The 14,426-nt window shown below is 40.2% G+C and overlaps 1 protein-coding gene across 1 annotated transcript in view; it reads right to left on the bottom strand.

Annotated features, from left to right (window-relative positions):
* N4BP3 (NEDD4 binding protein 3) overlaps positions 1–12,033 on the bottom strand; it is a 78,343-nt gene extending 66,310 nt beyond the window's left edge. The window contains exon 1 of the mRNA XM_075860060.1: positions 11,767–12,033. The gene's annotated coding sequence lies outside the window, so the exon portion shown is untranslated. The remainder of the gene's footprint in view (positions 1–11,766) is intronic.
* Between the last annotated feature and the right edge of the window lie 2,393 nt (positions 12,034–14,426).

The raw sequence follows: 14,426 nt of genomic DNA, 5'->3' as shown, positions 1-14,426 counted from the left end.
GAGATGATGGTGGTATGATTTTTTTTTTTTGTGAAACAGCATCTCCCAGCATATCCTCACCATTGTTCGTGCCATGCTGGGAGCTGTAATTTTATGCTGTACAAACCTGTACGGCAGGGGTTGCACTAAATTGAGCTGTATTTGTTCTGGTGTTGTATATATGTACTGATCTTGGTTCTGATGCTGTATGTAAGTACTGAGGTTGGTTTTGGTGCTGTATATATGTAATGAGTTTGCTTCTGGGGATGTATATATGTACTGAGCTTAGTTCTGGGGATATATTTATGTACTGAGCTTGGTTCTGGGGATGTATTTATGTACTGAGCTTGGTTCTGGGGATGTATATATGTACTGAGCTTGGCTCTGGTACTGTATTTATGTACTGAGGTTTGTTCTGGTGCTGTATATATGTATGGGCTTGGTTCTAGTGCTGTATTTATGTACTCAGCTTGGTTGTGGTGCTGTATATATGTCAGAGCTTGGTTCTGGATCTGTAATTATATAGGATATATTTATAATAACAAAATTGCAGGGCAGATGGAATTGTTCTCAATTCATTGTATATTTAATGGGAATCTGTCAGGTAGTTTTAACCCCTTGAACCGCCACCATGTGGTTATACATGACCTGAAAATATTTCCAAACATTCCCTTGTATGTTTTTTTCAGATGCAGCAAAATCCTTAAAATCCACTTTTAAAACGGTGCACACTATATGTTAATTACTCATTAGAGGGTCATGGGGTGGTGCCGCTATCCTGAAGACTCACATAGTTCGGCCTCCAAACCCAACTTTCCATGTTTGAGTGACATCTCCCTGACTGATACAACTTTCTCTGATGCGCCATTGCCTTGTGGCACTATACACAAGGGGGGGGGGCTGTGTGGCACTATACACAAGGGGGAGCTGTGTGGCACTATACACAAGGGGGAGCTGTGTGGCACTATACACATGGTGGAACTGTATGGCACTATTTACAAGGGGAAGGCTGTGGCTCTAGCTACAGGGGGCTGAGTGTGGCGCAATCTACAGGGCTCTGTGTGGCACTATCTACTAAAGGGGGGGTTGTGCTGCACTATCTACTAAGGGGGTCTGTGTGGCACTATATACAAGAGAGGGGGCTGTGTGGCACTATATACAGTGGGAGCTGTATAGCACTATATACAGTGGGGGCTTTATGGCGATATCTACAGGGGGGCTGTATGGCACTATCAACAAGGGGGAGGTGGGGGCGCTATCTATAAATGGGGTGTGACACTGGACTATATAGCACTGTCTACAGGGGGGCTGTATGGCACATTCTACAGGGGGCACTATTTATAAGGGGGGCTGCTTGTGGCACCCGAGGGGAGGGAACGCCTGGTCAAGAGTTTGCTATGGGACCCAGTCTTTCCTAGTTACGCCCCTGCTGAAGCTGCCACATCAGACAGTCTGTGCCTCGATGCATTCAAGGTCCTGATGCCGGCATTCTCAGGACGTTATATACAACACAGAGTCCTGACGCCGCCCCGGTGTCAGGACTTTGTATGCGCCGCGGTACAGACTGGTCCTGATGTGGTAACCTCAGGTGATCAGGAATGGGCCCCCTTGAGCACAAGAGAACACAACGGAGGGGTGAGTAAAAGTTTTCTCTTTAATATGTCTGATCAAGGAGTCTAATCTGGGGGGGGGGGGGGTCCGGTAATGGGGCCCAGCACTCCCAGGTTACGCCCCTGACCCCTACCCTGTGCTCTTACCTAATTGTACAGATTAAATTCTGATTTAGTGTGGATTTGCTGATTAATTATACACACTTGAATAACATAATTTGTCTATTGTATTATACAGTATCACTGCACATGTTTGCATGTATTATGTATTATAAAATGTTTAAACTCATTAAGAGACTACTGTTAAGTGCCTTTATATGGTTTCATAATGCGCATGATTCCACTCATTTAGTTTGTCGCTTACGATCACCTCAACATGTAAATACTTATAGGCAACCACTTTTAATAGCCAAAATCACAATCCCAGATGTTCTGGTATGTCAAGAATTTTTATGGTAAGATCTGCAAATCCCTGTGTGTAAATGCAATCAAAACACCCATCTGTGGCTACTATTACTATTTCATCGCAATATCGAGGAACCGCCATAAATAAAAACGCGTTGTTTGATTCTTTTAAGACCTGAGCGAACAGTCACACGAGCGAGATATATTGATGAATGATGTGCATTATCGAAGTGTGTAAAGGCACCCTTAGGCACACGATGCATATTACGTATGGATTTGCCACGTGTATTTTCCTGTGGCAAATCTGCAACATAATACATTACCAGCAAAGTAAATAAGACTTCAAGTAATCTCATCTACACGTTGCAGACTTTTTACGCACATAAATTGACCTGCGCTGCGCATTTTTAAATCTGCATCATGTCAATTTATCTTGCATTTCCACCTGCGAATTTCCACATCAAAATGTAAAAAAAGCTCATAAAATCACATAAAAAAAACCTGCGTTTACCTGCGGTTTTGATGCGGATCTTCTGCACTAAATTACGTAACGTGTGCATGTAGCCTCAGAGTGTCTGTACTTATATTACTGCAAGGAAGATCTTGGGGGGAAACAGCATAATGTGGTTTTAAATTACTACAACATACCCCAAAAAGTACTAAATGTTTAAGTAACATCAGTATTTAAAACAATGGTGATTAACTATGTTGAAATATTATAGATCATTGCAAACAAGTTCGGAGAATATTAGCCACAAACCAGCTTAACTGGATGATCATATTGCAAAGCATAACATTATGCTACATTAAATGATGGCTGGGATTCAGTTGTGTTCTCTGGTACAGCCAGCTAGAAACATGATCCGTATGGGCTTCACAATGTGTTTACAACAAATTTCACAACCAGAAAGAGCGCACAATGACACTGCTATACAAAGTTATTTTGCTAATGACTATATGGTATCGATCCAAAAATTGGTATGGTAGGTGCAGAATGGTATTCTTGTACATACTGTCCAACCATATACCTACTAAAGTGTCCATACATAGTCTGATATTGTGGCCTTGTGTTTCACTTGGGACAGGAATCAGGCTGTGTATGGAGAGGAAATCTCGTTTACCTCGTAATCTCGCGAGATTACGCGCGGCTTGCTGGAATCTCACAGAAAAGATTCAGAAGTGTCAGGATTCTGAATACACATGACGTCCAGGCTGGAGGTCATGTGTATTCATTATCAGGACACTTGTGTATGTGGCTGCACATCGTTCTAGTAAGAACACTATGTGCTGTGTAAATGAATGGAGAGGAGTGCATGATGCTGACTGGTCACTGATTGGTCAGCATCATACACTTCTCTCCACAACGCCCAGTTAGTAAAACAAGTAAACACGCCCAGTTAAAAACACAATACACGCCCAGTTGGACATACGAAAAAAAAACACGCCCAGTTGTCCATTTCAAAGCTCCTTTGCATATATATATATATAAAATAGCTCAGAACTTGGCCAAAAATGAAAGTTTTTAAAAAAAAAACACGTTACTGTTCTCTACATTGCAGCGCCGATCACATGCAATAGGAGATAGGGATTTGAGAATCTGGTGACAGAGCCTCTTTAAGAATTAGTCAAGGAATCATTTAATATGGCAAGAATCAGTATCTATCTATCTATCTATCTATCTATCTATCTATCTATCTATCTATCTATCTATCTATCTATCTATCTATCTATCTATCTATCTATCTATCTATCTATCTATCTATCTATCTGTCAATTGTCTGTCTGTCTGTCTGTCTGTCTGTCTGTCTATCTATCATCTTCAGCTGGAAGATAAAATATTGGTTTAAATGGGTTATATACTATGAAAAAAAGTGCTAATGTACAATTTTTTACATTCTGTCTTATTGCACCGATTGTGGTTATTCCTGGGAATAAATTGTAAAATGAGGTAGCCGTCCATTATCAGTTTAGAGAGATGGAATTGGAACAGAGTACATTTTCAAAAAGCAATACCCTATGCTGATTCCCAAAGCTGGAGCACCATTTTGAAAAAGGGAATGCGCCCTGTGAACATTTTATATTTCTTTATTATCTGCTGTGGTGGTGTCACCTGGGTTTTGAAGGTCCTAATTTAGGACCTTGTGTATTCAATTTGTGTTTTGTGTCTGACTCAAAAATCATAGCCAGCAGGAGGTAGACCACATCCCATATAGCCAATATGATGGAGTTTCATTGGCATACCGTAGATGTATCTGCAAATTCCCCACAACAATGCATGTCTATTATAAGGATTCTTCGGAGAATGATTCTGATCATAACAATAAAATGTATACAGTTACCATAATTCAATAATTAATTGAGTCGCTTCAGACGCTTTAAACCAGTGATTTCAGATGACATATTTATAATTTTGCATTAAGTACCAATGTGATAATATTGGTGTAAGCAAAGCTATATTCATTCTTAGGTGGACTTTAATGGATTGCAACTTATCTCAGCCGTTTCTTTTTCACATACATTTGGAATGGTCACACCATATTTCAAGTTTGTCCATTATGATGAATAATTCATACCAGAAATCCAGCCAGATATTGAGATATACACTTGTCCTGACACAATGGTTGGCAATCACTATTCCCTACCATCCCCCATCTAAGGTTAAAGGACAAAAGCTGAATAAACCAGATGAAACTAGGCTTCCATCAGTCCAGCACAAAGCCTCAGTCTTGTTATTGTTCAACTGACTGGTAGATTATTAATATGGAATATGTCATTGGTATCTGACTGCTGAAAACATGACATCACAGAAGAAAATTCTGATTTAATGGCAAGAAATAACGCTTTTTGCTTGACAACGCTTCTATTTTCTTGCGCAGATCAGACATTATTTAAATGGAAAACAATCAGTTTTGTCCTTCCTAGTATATTTAATGTCTTTTTTTTTTTTTCTTTACCAGTTAACGGACAATACTTATAATATATATAGAGCTCTGGATGTGCAGATTTTATTGTTATCTTAAATGTTACCACTGTGTTATAAATAAATATATGTATTTTGCACTGTTCTCCACTCTCTCTGTATGTACCCGTGCACTTGCTATGAGTAACAAATGTTAGTTTGCTAAAGATGGGAATCACTGAATAAGAACCTCCATTTCCTGCCTTTCATTCAGTCCTTTATCATGTAACACATTCTTGCTATTGTGTGATAGTCTACACATGCTGATTTGCTTCCACCACCACTATAACGCGAATGTGCATACTTAATTAACTTCGAAAAGGGACAATATTATTAACATTTTGTAGTAAAATATTGTATGCATGAAAACAACTTTATATAAGTTGTATTATTTGCAGAGATAATCTTGTATGAAATAATATTTATGGTTGTAGAATTGTTGATGCTCCTTTAAATTGTGGTAATTTAGATTTGTGTAGCTTGTGTTTCTTAGTATCAATAGCTTCTAGTTGATATTGTGTTAAATACATTAGTTGTGTTGTGAACATTTAAAATTAAGTAGTGTGCAAGCAATATACATAGCCTAGAGTTACTGTAACTGACTGACATAAAACCAATATACAGTTATGGTTACGTTAACACCAAGTTTGGGCATTATGTTCAGACAGGATTGATGTAGGCTGGCCAAACGTATGCCAAAAGAACCCACTTTTGGCCTACATTTGGCTAATGAATACGTTGGGAGACTTATTGTATGGGTAAAAGTGTAGTATCAGTGGCATAACTACCGCTGTAGCAGCTGTAGTGGCTGCTACGGGGCCCGTGGCTTGAGGGGGTCTGTGCTGCCAGCTGACACGCCCCCTCCATATGCCCGGTGGCGCTGCTAGCAGCTGTTATGGGCCGGGTGACACAGGCCCTCTCATGCGTCGCAGGCCCCGGTGCTAGCGACAACCACTCCATCTTGTAGTAATTGTACCTGCGTCTATAGCACGCAGGTACAAATACATGCATTAGCGCTGAATGGCCGGGTACATACCGTGCCCGACCATTCAGCACATTACAATGACGCTGATTGGCAGGGCAAAATGACTTGCCAATCAGCGTCATTGTAATGTGCTGAATGGTCGGGCACGGTATGTACCCGGCCATTCAGCGCTAATGCATGTATTTGTACCTGCGTGCTATAGACGCAGGTACAATTACTACAAGATGGAGTGGTTGTCGCTAGCACCGGGGCCTGCGACGCATGAGAGGGCCTGTGTCACCCGGCCCATAACAGCTGCTAGCAGCGCCACCGGGCATATGGAGGGGGCGTGTCAGCTGGCAGCACAGACCCCCTCAAGCCACGGGCCCCGTAGCAGCCACTACAGCTGCTACAGCGGTAGTTATGCCACTGATACTACACTTTTACCCATACAATAAGTCTCCCAACGTATTCATTAGCCAAATGTAGGCCAAAAGTGGGTTCTTTTGGCATACGTTTGGCCAGCCTACATCAATCCTGTCTGAACATAATGCCCAAACTTGGTGTTAACGTAACCATAACTGTATATTGGTTTTATGTCAGTCAGTTACAGTAACTCTAGGCTATGTATATTGCTTGCACACTACTTAATTTTAAATGTTCACAACACAACTAATGTATTTAACACAATATCAACTAGAAGCTATTGATACTAAGAAACACAAGCTACACAAATCTAAATTACCATAATTGAGTTATCTACAGTGGGGGCACTATATACAGGGAGGGTCTATATGTGGGGATGTGGGCCACTATATACAGGGGGGTTTATGTGTGGGGATGTTGGCCACTATATACAAGGGGGTCTATATGTGGGGATGTGGGCCACTATATACAGGGTATGTGGGGCACTATCTACAGGGGTGTCTATATGTGGGTATGTGGGGCACTATCTACAGTGTGGGTCTATATGTGGGGATGTTGGGCACTATATACAGGGGGAGCTATATGTGGCACACTATATACAGGGGTGGGCTATATGTAGTGCACTATCTATAGGGGACCTATTTGTAGGGCACTATCTATAGGGGTGGGCTATATGTGGGACACTATATACAGGGGTGGGTTACCTGTGGGGAACTAGCTACAGGGGGCTATATGTAGGGCACTGTCTACAGGGGTGGGCTAAATGTGGGACACTATATACAGGGGGAGCTATATGTGAAGTAAAATCTACAGAGGTGGGCTATACGTGGAGCACTATCTATAGGGGAAGCTATATGTAGGGCAGCATGGTAGCTCAGTGGTTAGCACTATTGCCTTGCAGCTCTGGAGTCCATATGTGGGCACTATCTACAGAGGGCTGTATGTGGGGCACTATGTACAGCGGCTTCTATGTAGGGCACTATCTACAGAGGTTTCATGTACTGATCTTTCTTCTGGTATTGTATATATTTACTCAGCTTGGTTCTAGTGCTGTATTTATGTACTGAGCTTGGTTCTAGTGCTGTATTTATGTACTGATCTTTGTTCGGGTGCTGTATGTATGTCAGAGCTTTATTCTAGTGCTGCATATATGTACTGAGCTTGGTTGTGGTACTGTATATATAATATGTATTGAGCTTGGTTCTGGAGCCGTATATGTCAGAGCTTGGTTCTGGAGCTGTAATTATATAGGATATATTTATAATAACAAAATTGCAGGGTAGATGAAATTGTTCTCAATTCATTGTATATTTCATGGTAACCTGTCTGGTAGTTTTTACCCCTTAAACCGCCACCATGCGGTAATACATGACCTGACAATATTTCCAAATGTATGTTTTTTTCAGATGCAGCAAAATCTTTAAAATCCATTTTAAAAACGGTGCACACTATATTCTAATTACTCATTAAAGGGTCATGGGTCGGTGCCACTATCCTGAAGACTCACATAGTCCTGCCTCCAAACCCACCTTTCCATGTTGGATTGACCTCCCACTGACTGATACAACTTTCTCGGATGCACCATTGCCTTGTGGCACTATACACAAGGAGGGCTGTGTGGCACTATACACAAGGGGGGGGGCTGTGTGGCACTATACACAAGGGGGAGGTAGGGGGCGCTATATACAAGTGGGGTGTGACACTGTCTATAGGCGGGGCTGTATAGCAGTGTCTACAGGGGGGCTGTATGGCACATTCTACAGGGGGCACTATGTATAAGAGGGGCTGCTTGTGTCACCTGGAGGGGGCCCCAGTCAAGAGTTTGTTATGGGGCCCAGTCTTTCCTAGTTATGCTCCTGTGTAGTATCCTTATGATTGGGACCGGGTCTCATTCTTCAAGTAAAAATGTCATGCATTGAAGTGTCGTTAAGACCCATTTGATCTTCATTACATGATGTTGTGCCAATATAAACAGATGAAATCAATACAAACTAATGAACTTATACTTATACTAGATCCTGTTGGTGAAAAATTCCGTTACAGCAGAAAGAGAATTATGAACATACTATGAACATAATAAAGGTTTTCCTTATTCTAAAGGTAATTAGACTCAAATTTCCATATAAAGAGAAAGGGTGTTAACAGATTTAATGATTGATTTGATACTCTCTGTTTCGAATGTTAAGTTGACCATACACATTCTATCAGTTGACAATGATCACTCCTGGCTAACCCAAAAAGCAAGTCTCGCTTGGCTTGTAAGGAGGGTGAACCAAGTGCCCCCCATCTACAGCCTATGGAGTGTCTACATATCCTCTATGTAAATAGGTTACTTGGCACTTTAAGAAAATTTCCCTTCACCTGTTGATCATGTCCTGTGGATGTTTTGTTTAACCCTTTGCTTTGTCTTTCAGACCCTGGTGGAGACAGGCTGCGATGCTCTGTGGTGCTGCTGATTGTGCTGTGTTGACATCAGTAGAAAGGAACAGTGATAGAGGAGAAGAGAGGAACTGACAGGCCCTGGAAGAGTCTTTCTAGTACTGGCAAGTAGGCAAGCATGGTGACACTGATGCGCTGCGCCAGCACTCTGAAAGGAAGAGAGACAAGGCGGAACCTACATAAGGGGGTGGTTTGGGGCTAAAATACAGAGTGTGCGGGTAAACCATGTGAGGTATTGATAAGGCTGCATGAGTTGTGCAATGGCAGAGACAGAGAGAGAGAGAGATCCAGAGATAAGCGCAGGCTTGCCTTATTGCAGGAGGGCAGGGGAAGTCTGGATTCTGAAGCTTCTAGTTGTGGAGGCCGGAGAGTGGCACAGGCCTAAGAGGAACTGAAACAGAGAAGGATGTTGTAGAGTGAAGCAAGAGGCAGTATTTACAAAGCAGATGCATCTTATATAGTCTGGAATGGACAGAGGCAGGCCATGGAGGAAGGTGGCCTGGCAGGGTATACGTTGAAGTGGTGCCAGTTGCAGAGTATATTGTCTTCCACAGTACTAGCTCTGGAGAGTCTGCTGGTGCTGCAGAGATAGTCAGCACAGGGTGTACCAGAAAGAAGATGAGCCGTACTGTGCTCATACCCTGGGGCCTGATGGGATCAGATTCCTGGATTTTTGGGCCTTTAATTGTAGTCCTGGGAAAGACTGGATAAAAATAATAGTAGAATGGTACAAGTGCTTGTTGCGCGTGTTTGAGTGGAACATTGGACAGTGGTGTCCTGTAACAAATAAACCCTAGAAGTGTGGGGTCGGAGCTACTGTATGACATGTGGCCTTGACGATTAAGGCTGGGATGTATAGATAGCCGTGTTGAGGGCGTATTTTTGAGGGTAGTGATATCTGACAGAAAGGCGGAAAAGCAATGGAGGAAACAGAAGATTGCGTGAAGTAAGGCTTCGTTCACATCTGTGCTAGGGTTCCGTTCCAACGTTCCGTTGGAGCTTTCCGTCGGAACGGGTCCCTGACTGACGCAAACGGTAACCAAAGGTTTGATTTCAATGGTGACGGATCCGGTGCCAATGGTTTCCATTTGTCTTCGTTGTGGAAGGGTTCCGTAGTTTTGAAGGAATCAATAGCGTAGTCAACTATGATATTGATTCCGTCAAAACGACGGAACCCTTGCACAACTGAGACAAATGGAAACCCTTGGCACCGGATCCGTCACCGTCGGTTTCCGTTTGTGTCAGTCAGGGTCCCGTTCCGATGGAAAGCTCAGACGGAACGTCGGAACGTCGGAACAGGACCCTGTCGCAGATGTGAGCGAAGCCTAACACAGTCTAGGTGTGGGCTCTGAAGACAATTAGAGACCTGCATCAAGGGAAAGATCTGTTTGATAAAGTATTTATCTGGTTAAACATTTGTGTCATATTTAGGAGACTGTGCGACTTTCAGAGTTGTAATCTTTAAGCTTGTCGTGCCTCATAAAGAGCTAACCGTATGCTTGTATCATACTGTAATAACAGTTATGTCCCTGATCCTTCTTTCCCCCAATGTCTGCCACTCGGGAGCAGCCTGGAGGCTGCCATACACAATAGATATTTGTCGGGTTCGGTAAACCATAGAGAAAGAGCGGGCACCACTACCATAGCATAATAATTTGGGCGCAATACAAGCTTTAAAAAGACAGCATAATATACAAAAATCGACCACTCAGAAAGAAGGTATGCACACCCACAATGATGCAAAATAGAAAAAGCACAAATATTTTATTATATTACAAAAGAAATATATATACATACACGTTCACCCAAAAAACACACAAATAATAAACCACAAGTAAAATACACATTACTCAAATGAGGGTCACAGACAATAATGTGACTCACCTGTGATGATGCCCCTAATAATAGGGTAAAACCAGGCAACTAGATATATATCTACAATCTTCAATACATAGCTCCCTAAACACAATGGATAACACCGTTATATAACATGGACTGTGCTAAGTACAAGCAAGACTGATATATGTTATAAATCAATATATATGATTATGTAGAGAAAAAGTGCAAAATCAATTAAATCATACGTTCTTTAGCAAGCCTTATGGTGAGGAGGTCCATTATATAATTGTTTGGACATATTTGCATTTTGTTATATAAATAACCCTACTCCCATTAACCTATCAACCCTGAGGAAGCTGATCTGTGTATCAGCGATACATGTTGGGCTCCTACTGTGATGTTGGTCTGATCAGACTCATATTGTCTCTTTTCTCCCGTCCATGTATTCATGTATTGCTATCCTTGTCTCCTTTTTTTTGTTATGTATCATTTGATTTTGCACTTATGCACTTTTTCTCTACATGATCATGATATTGATTTTATATCAGTCCCGCTTGCACTAAGCACTTTTTTCTCTTAACTTGACAGTCCCTGTTCTATAACGGTATCATCCATTGTGTTTAGGGAGCTTTGTATTGGAGACTGTATATATATATATATATATATATATATATATATAGCACACAAGAAGACAGCAGCACTCACTAATGAATAATCGACCAGGTGCCCAGCAAAACGTCCCGATCCTAGGACGTATAATAATATATAGCAGAAGAAAATTTGCAGCACTCCAACATGAAAAAAATGGTGGTTTATTCAATCCAAACTAACAGCAACGTTTCAATCCTACAATAGGATCTTTATCAAGCCTAGTGACACATCTACTCAGCAAGTTTATATATGTTTGAGACTCTTTTACATAATTAGTCTCATTATAAAACAATCAAATACAAAGTGTATGAAAACAAACATCATATATTGTGTACGGTATCATCATAAACATAGACATGATACAAAAAATACAGAAGTGTGTATGTGACATCGTGAATAACAATACATAATAACAAAAACATTAAAAACAACTGATTACATTATAATCATTTATGCAGCAGTGGTGTAAAATCCATTGGCATATCCTCACTCACCAATCAGAACTTCAGACTCAACTACTCCATTCAAGTGTGTTGCAGCACTCTGCTGCATCCCTCGTGGTAATTGAAATTTGACACATCAGTGTAATCCCCCGAGGCGGAAGTAAATCATCACTCCGCAGCAGAGAGCATAGATCGCATCCATATGATGTAATGCGTGTCAATGCGTTCCACTGAGTCGCCCCATGTATCATGGCATCGTAAGTTGCTAAGCAACTGCTGTAACATTACTATAAACATCCATTGACACGGCTATGTCAGTCAAAAAGTCATGAATGTAAAAAATACAGATATATTAATAAATGCTCCCTAAAGTAAGTGATGGAGATATTAGGAATATCTAAAAGTAGCTTTATATCGGCTTTTAAAGATGATCCACACGTGGGTTCAAAGACCTCTGTATACAACCAAGTACTCAGAACGATCTTGTTCCCAGAGTTATGGGACCACATAGACACGTCTTCACGTGTCCAGGATGTCACATTATCCTCATACGTGTAACGGACCCATATTATCACACTAGTGATATGATATATCATAAGACAAAAGAATGCATGAGAATCCCTCTCGCTTTTAATATCTCTCTATCACTTAGAAACCTAATAGGAGACTAGAAAATGATTAAAGAAGATCCGAAGTTCTGTTGGGAGTGGTATTCCAATCTAAAAAAATGTTTTGTATTTTTTTAGATTGGAATACCACTCCCAACAGAACTTCGGATCTTCTTTAATCATTTTTCGATGTTATTGTACTATGATATTTGACGGGGCTATGTTCAATGCATCAAGTCTTATTGCATCAATAAAATATGTTTATTATTTGTTGAATTGTTTCTAGTCTCCTATTAGGTTTCTAAGTGATAGAGAGATATTAAAAGCGAGAGGGATTCTCATGCATTCTTTTGTCTTATGATATATCATATCACTAGTGTGATAATATGGGTCCGTTACACGTATGAGGATAATGTGACATCCTGGACACGTGAAGACGTGTCTATGTGGTCCCATAACTCTGGGAACAAGATCGTTCTGAGTACTTGGTTGTATACAGAGGTCTTTGAACCCACGTGTGGATCATCTTTAAAAGCCGATATAAAGCTACTTTTAGATATTCCTAATATCTCCATCACTTACTTTAGGGAGCATTTATTAATATATCTGTATTTTTTACATTCATGACTTTTTGACTGACATAGCCGTGTCAATGGATGTTTATAGTAATGTTACAGCAGTTGCTTAGCAACTTACGACTTACGACTTACAACTTACTATGCTCTCTGCTGCGGAGTGATGATTTACTTCCGCCTCGGGGGATTACACTGATGTGTCAAATTTCAATTACCACGAGGGATGCAGCAGAGTGCTGCAACACACTTGAATGGAGTAGTTGAGTCTGAAGTTCTGATTGGTGAGTGAGGATATGCCAATGGATTTTACACCACTGCTGCATAAATGATTATAATGTAATCAGTTGTTTTTAATGTTTTTGTTATTATGTATTGTTATTCACGATGTCACATACACACTTCTGTATTTTTTGTATCATGTCTATGTTTATGATGATACCGTACACAATATATGATGTTTGTTTTCATACACTTTGTATTTGATTGTTTTATAATGAGACTAATTATGTAAAAGAGTCTCAAACATATATAAACTTGCTGAGTAGATGTGTCACTAGGCTTGATAAAGATCCTATTGTAGGATTGAAACGTTGCTGTTAGTTTGGATTGAATAAACCACCATTTTTTTCATGTTGGAGTGCTGCAAATTTTCTTCTGCTATATATATATATATATATATATATACATATATATATATATATATATATAGATATATATATATATATATATATATATATATCTTCTAGCCTGATCTTACCCTATTGTCAGGGACATCATCACATTATTGCCTGTGACTCTCATTTGAATATTTTACTTGTGTTTTAATATTTGTGTGTTTTTTGGGTGTATGTACGTGTACATACTGTATATATATTTCTTGTGTATTATAATAAAGTATTCGTGCTTTTTTTATTTTGCATCATTGTTGGTCTGCACACCTTTCGTAGAGGTCGCTCTTTGCATATTAATTTGTTAGGTTTAGTTGACTTTTATCTAATGTGTACGGCCAGATTTAGCATTTGTATAAATTATTTCAGTCCCAACTGATGGAAACTTATTCTAGTAAGTGGAACCAGTATAGAACATGTTTCAAATTTCTGAATATCAGATGAGGAAAATTTATGTGCAGCATTGTATGCATAAATTATATTTACACATTAGGAATGATTTTCAACCTAAATAGTCATTTTCATTGCTGCAAATTTCCATTACTCCCCCCCCCCCATTCCCCCAACCAGCAGAACAATGATCAGACCAAATCTTTTTGTCTATGACTTTTGCTTATTTTTAGTTGGATTGGTCCAGTAAATCATCTGCCTACTCTGAATGGTCCCCGGTAATAAGTAGTGTACCCCAGGGTTCAGTGCTGGGACCACTATTATTCAACTTATTTATTAATGATATAGAAGATGGGATTAATAGCACTATTTCTATTTTTGCAGATGACACCAAGCTATGTTATATAGTTCAGTCTATGGAAGATGTTCATGAATTGCAGGCAGATTTAAACAAACTAAGGGGGGATTCA

Source organism: Rhinoderma darwinii, chromosome 3 (genome assembly GCF_050947455.1).
Source record: "Rhinoderma darwinii isolate aRhiDar2 chromosome 3, aRhiDar2.hap1, whole genome shotgun sequence".
NCBI lineage: Eukaryota > Metazoa > Chordata > Amphibia > Anura > Rhinodermatidae > Rhinoderma > Rhinoderma darwinii.
This window is presented reverse-complemented; position numbering and strand designations above follow the sequence as displayed.